The 7,536-nt window shown below is 33.8% G+C and overlaps 1 non-coding gene across 1 annotated transcript; it reads right to left on the bottom strand.

The window, feature by feature from the left end:
• Nucleotides 1-6,340: 6,340 nt before the first annotated feature.
• LOC112470425 lies at nucleotides 6,341-6,444 on the bottom strand. Its single transcript, XR_003042995.1, has one exon. It is a non-coding gene; the product is annotated as a U6 spliceosomal RNA (small nuclear RNA).
• Nucleotides 6,445-7,536: the final 1,092 nt, after the last annotated feature.

Here is a 7,536-nt window from a genome sequence, read left to right as displayed (position 1 = left end):
CGACAACATGGATGTATTGAGAATATTATGCTAAGCGAAAAAAGTCAGATGGAAAAAGTCAAGAACCATATGATTTTGCTCATATATGGGATATAAAACTGAAAGCAACAAATGAACAAACAAGACAAATTAGTGCAATTTTCAAAAGATGGGTCTAGACGTGACTATTAACAGATAATATTCGTATGTATTTTATTACTGACTGATGTTTTCTTAGGACAATTATACAAATTTTCTTTTCAGGAATTTTCTTTAGTCAGGTTAGCCTGAATATAGAGGGAAGAAAAGGTGCCTTCCAAGGCAATTGCTTATTTAGACACTGATAAAGATGCCTCTCTCCCTACCTCACCTATGCCATCCCTTTTCACAAAGTAGAGGGGACCTAATCTGGTCATTGTCCTCTCTGAAATTCCTTGTCTTACCTGCTTCAGTTACTTGCTCAGCATGTTCTTTTACACTTCAGGTTCCTCATCGGTAAAAATGGCATACTAATACTTACTGAGGCAGGGTCTTTTTGGGTTTACATGAGGTGTTATTTATGAAGATAACATATTAATGTTTGGCCCAGATCAAGTATTCAAAAATCATTAGTGTAATATGAATCAGAATAGCTCATGTGCTTAACTTCATAATATAAGCACTCTTTCATTTTGACATCTCTGCACTTCAGACATTGGTTTCATTCATTCAGCAAACATTTAGTAGAATTTGTGTGTCATTGATTTAGGTATTGGGGATATGAATAGACAACACATAAATTTTTTTGCCCTCGCTGACTTACCTCTTTTAATAGGAGAAACATACAGTCAACAGGAGAAATAGGAAAACACAATGGCATGTTAGATAGTAAGTTCTAGAAAAGAAATAAAGCAGAGGAGAAAGAGAGGAGATAATGAGAATAAAATTGTGATTTAAATGGGGTGACCAGAGAACCACCCTGAGAAGGAACATTTGAGTAAAGACATATGAATATAGGACCAAGCCATTAGGATGTATTGTGTCGAAGGAGATCCAGGCAAAGGAAAGGGCAAATATAATAGCCCTGAGGCAGGAGAATGCTTAGCAAGTTCAAGAAATAGCATGGAGGGTGATGTGAAGTGTTTTTATATCCACAGCAGAGCTTGGAAGTTTTACCAGATGGATTTGCTTCACAAATCCTCAGGGATTTCGCCTTATTCCAATTTGTCTCTCCTCATTCCTAGGTAATGGTCATTGTCCTCAGAGTCCAAGATCTCCCTGTCCACATTCTAGAATGCAAGCTTAGCAGAAAAAATGAAAAAAGAAAAAAGGTGTGCTCAGTAGCTGTGCCTATGGAGAATTTACAGAGATTGCCAAAGCAACGTCTGCTTATCTGCCATTGCCCCAAACTTAGTAACTTGCTTCTCCTTGCTACAAGGGATAAGGTCAGATTTGTTTGGATCTGCCTGGGTGAGAGGTAGAAGAATCAGCAATCTTCCAAGAAAGCTAGTAGTTTTGGCAGGTGCTCATGCTCAGTTTCATAAACTCAAGTCTATAGAAGATTCAGGTAAGCATCTGAGCTATTGTTTCATTTCTTAGGCATACTAAGCCTGAACTCTGAACTCTCTGAGTTTTACTCATTCTTAACTTCGTGTGTTACCTCATTGTACAGTACTTGTTTGGGAGAGGAGATTGGCCTTTTCATGACCTAGTCGACTTCTCACCCTCTGATTCAAGTCCTATTCTTCATCTAATTCTGTCTATCCAATTTAACAGAACCCTGTAACTCAGGTTTTGAATGCTTTACTAGCATTTAAATGTTTTCTGTTCATTTCCCTAGTTGTTGTTAATTCTCTTTTCAGAAGGTCTATAATTTGAGGGTAAGGTCGAATAGTTTTTTTGTTTTTTGTTTTTTGTTTTTTTCTGAAAACATTCTCAGCTCTTAAGAGTCCTGTAATTGCAATGGAATCAATTCTCGGTAAGATTTTTTAATGACTTGTTTTATTGTTCTTGATTTTGCTGTTGATATAAAAGACCCAAACCTGAAATTTAAGTTCGATAATGTTCAATTGTCACACATTATATTATAATGGCTCTGCATAAAAGACGTATAAAACAAAATATATTCTTGTTCAGTCAGCCACCATTTTAGTAGTTACCAGAACCTTTTTTCTTTTTTTTCTCATTAGCATAAAGATTTTGCCTTTATCATATTATCACATTGAGAGTAATACAAAGTTAGCAGTTGAGCAACATTTAGTTTTTTTGACCATACAACTCTCCCTTCCTCCACACACACCTTTTGGCTTCTTTCAGTAAACATTGTTATTAGAATTTGTGCATGGTTGAGATGAATTTAATGTGCATTGTTTAAACACCCAGCATGTAAGTTGATGACTACAGAAAGCCTGTTGACCAACAGTGTTTGCCTTTAGAGGGAATTCCATTCAAGTGCATTAGCTGACATAGCTCTATATGCATCGATGGTTGGGTGTTATCGGCATTTATGAAGAATAAAAACTTGCTTCATCAATCTCATGTTTACTTACTTGTCATACTTAGCAATTAAATACCTTTTTTTTTCTTTTTTGATCCTGGTTATAGTGTTATTTTACAAAATATTTTTTCTTTCTTATTACAAAAGCAATACCTAACCATTATGGGGATTTTGGAGAATTCAGAAAAGTTTAAAGATGAAAATAACAAATTCTTGCCAGTCAGAAAATACTATGACCAACATTAATGTAAGTGTAATTTTTAGTACAGTTTTATCTCTCTGAATCACATATGTTTGTTAGTTTTAATTTAAAAATACTGTTTATCATATACTTTTTTGTTCTAGAGCCAGGCAGTTTACTTGAGTTCAAATTCTGGCTCTGATACTTAACAGCTCTATGAATTTGAGCAAGTTTCTTAAACTCTGTGCTTTAGTTCTGTGATTGTAAATAGGGGAAGAATTCACCTATTTATAGGGTTATTAAAAGGAGTGTATAAAATAATACAAGAAAAGAATTAGAACACTGCGTGACATGTGCTAAACAGTCAGTTGTTTGCTTTTGTTGTTATAAGAGGAAAAACAACTACAGTTACCATTTTTATATTCCATTAGGCAAAAGGATATAGTTAATCTTTACCTCCAGCACTGGTGTTATGTAAAGGATTGTCCAATATCCATCCTCTCTTTCTTCTTTACTAATCTTGGATGATTATAACACTACATCACCCAGCCTTTCTTGTTGATAGGGATGAATAATAAAATGTTAGTGGAAGTTGTTATGGGGTGTTTCTGGGGAAACTCTTCTGTCCCTAGCCATCTGTTTCTCTTTTGTTTCCTGGAATGTGAATATGATGACCAGAACTCCAGCAGTCCTACTGGATCCTGAAGCAACTTAAAGATGGTAGAGCAGAAAGCCTGAAGGACCCTGGACTCATGATGACTGTGGGCCCGCCATACCAGCTTTGGCCTATCAACTTCATGACTTCTTTGATGTGAGAGAGAAATAAGCCTGCATTTCTGTTACTAACATCAGAATGTACATTCTAACTTAAACATTGAATAAATAGTCAGTACATGAAGTTTTTAGGTTCTTTTCCATGACCTTTTCCACTTTTCTCTGACAATAGATGGCATTGCTTGTAAGGCTCCATAGATTGCCTTTCTATGCTTTCTGAAAGTTTTATTCATTAGGATTGTATTCTTTTCACTTGCTTGCAAATTGTAACAGGAATATATAGTGGGAAAAATTACTCCTGTCTTATTAGCAGTAAGTAGTGACACATTCTCACCTTAGTCCCCAGGTATTAAATTACATTTTTTTTCACAACAATTCTTTTTGACCTTTGTACATTTCTAAAGAATATGTGTCAAATCACCATGTATCTTAAAATTTTATAATGTAGTGAGCATCTCATGTTTTAAAAAAATTATGGAAAGAACATTTAAAATGAAATCTAATCATCTAATCTCTGTTGTTTCCTTTGCTGTGCAGAAAAGAAGCTTTTTAGTTTAGTGGTCTTACTCATTTTTGTTTTTGATGCCTGTTGCTTTCGTTGTCACATCCAAGAAATCATTGCCAAGGCCAATGTAATGAAACTGATTCTGTATATTTTCTTCTAGGAATTTTATAGTTTGGGGTCTTATGCTCAAGTCTTTACTCCATTTTAAGTTGATTGTTGTGCATGGTGCAATATAAGGTCAAGTTTCATTCTTTTGCATGTAGTATTCAGTTTTCCCAAATCATTTGTTGAAGAGACTATTCTTATTGTGTATTTCTGGTATCCTTCTGGTACATAATAGATGCCCAATAAATAGTTGTGGCTAGAATGAACAAATAAGTGAATGAATGACTATGCAAGGCAATGAAAAAGATCAGTCTATTTTGAAATGTTTTAATAGGGATCTTGTGATTCTTGAAGTTTTTCTCAGCTTGTTAGTTAAAATCTCTGTGACTATTAAACCATTTGCATGATTATTTTAACATCAGCAGTTGAATTTGGCTATCTTTAACATCAGTATTAATTGCCTAGGTAGTATATAGTAGATTATTTTTAGCCTCTAGATATTGGGATTTAGATTTTGACCTTCAGGTCTTTCCATTAGTGAAACTGGAAGGATGTTCTTCAACTTTTATAAGACTTTTGGAGACCGCCATGGATTGTATATCTGCTTTTTTCTTTCATGATTTATTTCAGCTTGTTAAAATATTTTGTGTTAATTATTTTGTATGTTCATTTTTATTATGCAAAATTATTCAGAATAAAACATGCATATTCTAAAAAAAAAAGGTAACATGCGGACAGTGTTGCAAAACTCCAGGTGGGAGCTGTGACTGTCATGTAAAAATGACATATGTAAAAGTTATAAAATATACAACTGAAGTGTTTGAAGGAGAAAGGTGTCATTTGGGGAAGATTTATTCTCAAAGTCATAAGAAAAAAAAAAAGGGAAGTGATCCACCTGTTCCTTCTAGAGGTTCTCATTGCATTGCCATGTTTAATGGCAATTTGTGTGCTGTGTTACAAACAATTTAAATTTAAAAAAAGAGACAAGCTCTTGCCTTCTGGAAAATAGACCAGTTAGAAAAATGATGCATAGTTGCAAAATTAAATATATTCATTAAGTTGTTAGAACCACTTAAGTTCACAAATAGCAATATAGGAAGACATTTAAAAGAATTCATACTTCCTTTTGTTTATTTGCATGACATACATAAAAAAATCTTTAAAAATATATACATTTATTTTTTTGAGATATAATTAATCTTTAGTGAAACCCACATTTTAAGTGTGCAGTTTCATGCCTTGACAAATGCATATAGCCAGCTATATAATCTATACCCCTATAAAGAACAGACATTGCTATCACACCAGCAAGTACCCTCCTGTCCTCCCCCAGGTAACCCTTATCTTTACCCAACCACTTCTCTGATTCTTAAAACTATTGTTTTAGTTTTGCCTAATACTGACTTTCATTTAAGTGGAATTGTGTACTCTTTTGTGTTTGGCTTCATTTGAACAGGGTAATGCCTCTTAGACTTATTCACGTTGTGTGGTGTTTTTTTTTTGCTGAGTAGTATTCTGCTGCATGAATTTACTAAAAATATGTCCATTCTTCTCTTGATGGAATTTGAGTTTCTAGTTTTTGCCACTTATGAATGAAGCTCCTATGAGCATTCTTGTGCAAATGTTTTTACGAATATATATTTTTATTTTTATTTTCTTGAACTATCTAGAGGTGGAATTGCTAGGTCAAAGAATAGGAGTATATTTAACTTCACAAGAAACAACCAAAGTTTTCTCCAAATTGGGGTTTTCTTTCACACTTCAAGTTACTCATTTATTCTTATTGTTTTTCAAAAAGGTATAGACTTCTACAATTCATAACAGAAAACAAAACTTAGATTAGGTGCTAAAATCACTTCATGTATATAAGACATTTTTAATGTTGTCTAAATGAATAGTTGCGGTGTTTATTTTCTCGTGAGAAAGAAAAGTGGGGTGTTTTATGTTTTCTAGGGACCAGCTATGGAATAAAATGTTTTTAAAAATCTACACGTTAAATGAGTACTTGAAACCCACTTAATAAGTAAGAAGATAAGAAAGTTCTAAACTATGGCTAGAACTTGTGGGGATGATTGATTCTACTGATAATTTGAGTTCATAATTTCAATGTTTACCCCTAAACTTCTTTTATTTTGCAGGTAGCAAACACTATATAACAATCTTTAATACTTTTGTTTCTAGGCACTTGTCTAGATGCATTACAGAATAGATATCACCTTCATTCCCTGAAAAAAAACAAAAAACAAAAAAACTCTTCTCCAGTAGATTGATTGTAAGTAGCATTCCAGAAACCATTTTACATGTGTTTTTAAAAACTTCTTAAAACATGGAACACTTCATGAATTTGCATGTCATCCTTGCACAGGGGTCATGCTAATCTTTGTATCATTCTGATTTTAGTATATGTGCTGCTGAGGCAAGCACTCTTCCCGCCAAACTTTTTGAATTCATCAAATCTAATACATACGGTGACAAACTGCCTTTTCTTTAACTTTTCTCATTCATGTTTGGCGTAGTATTTCTAACCATTTTTTTTATTCAAGTCATCAAAACTTTGCTTTTTAAGAGTTATTTATTTAACGTTGAAAAGAGCATAGAAATTTCTGAAACCCCTTTTTCTCTTTGAAAAAGAGAGTTGTGTTTTGAAAGAATTTTGAAAGGAGTTTCATTCTGGAAGAAGTTAAAATCAGTTCTGAATTTACTATCCAGAAGACCTGGCAAAATCAATCATCTTCATCCTTGCCTGTGCATCATTGTGGTGAAGTAGAGACTATAAAGTGAACAGTAAGGTTCTTAAAATGCATGTGCTTCTTTCACAAGCCTATTCTCATTTAAAATGTTATTTTTCCTCAGAAACATATTTGTGTTCGAGAAAAAGCAACTACAGGGCAAAATTTGGAGGGAAGGTTGAAAACAGGTACCATGGAAAATATTATTATTGATTTTTATAAATGCATTTGGCAGCAAATGTGTGCTGAGTTGTCCAATGTAAGCATCCAGGATTTTTTTTTTTTTTCCATTGGTAGTATAGTAGAGTGCTCTTTCAGTAAACATTTGCTTTTGGAAAATATAAAAGGTCAGTTTTGGCCAACTGCATCAGTCCTTACTCTGCCATCTGCAAAAAATTTAGACTTTGCCTTTTTGAATGACCCTTTAAAAATACACAAGACCTAATTCTATCCTTTACTCCCATAAAACTCCCATTGGACTCCAGTGGGAACATTTTAAAGTTAAGTTCTGAGGAATAAGGACATTTTATAATGCCTTCTTGTGAGAACTTCCTTGGCAGAACTTGGCCAACTCATTCCTCCTGAGAGAGTTCTATAATCTTGTTGGGTTTAAAGCTTCAAAATAGACTCTATGCTATAAGACATTTATATTTCTTGCAGATAGTAAGTGTGTATATGTGTGTGTATATATATATCTCACTATAAAATTCTAATGCAGTGAACATCCAAAGTAGATGAGTGTTGGTGCACTGAGAACCTCCCCTCCTCTGTCCATCACACGTTGATC

This window comes from Pteropus alecto, unplaced genomic scaffold (assembly GCF_000325575.1).
Source record: "Pteropus alecto unplaced genomic scaffold, ASM32557v1 scaffold3, whole genome shotgun sequence".
Lineage (NCBI taxonomy): Eukaryota > Metazoa > Chordata > Mammalia > Chiroptera > Pteropodidae > Pteropus > Pteropus alecto.
The sequence above is the reverse complement of the archived record's forward strand: the minus strand, read 5'-3'. Positions and strand labels throughout refer to the sequence as shown.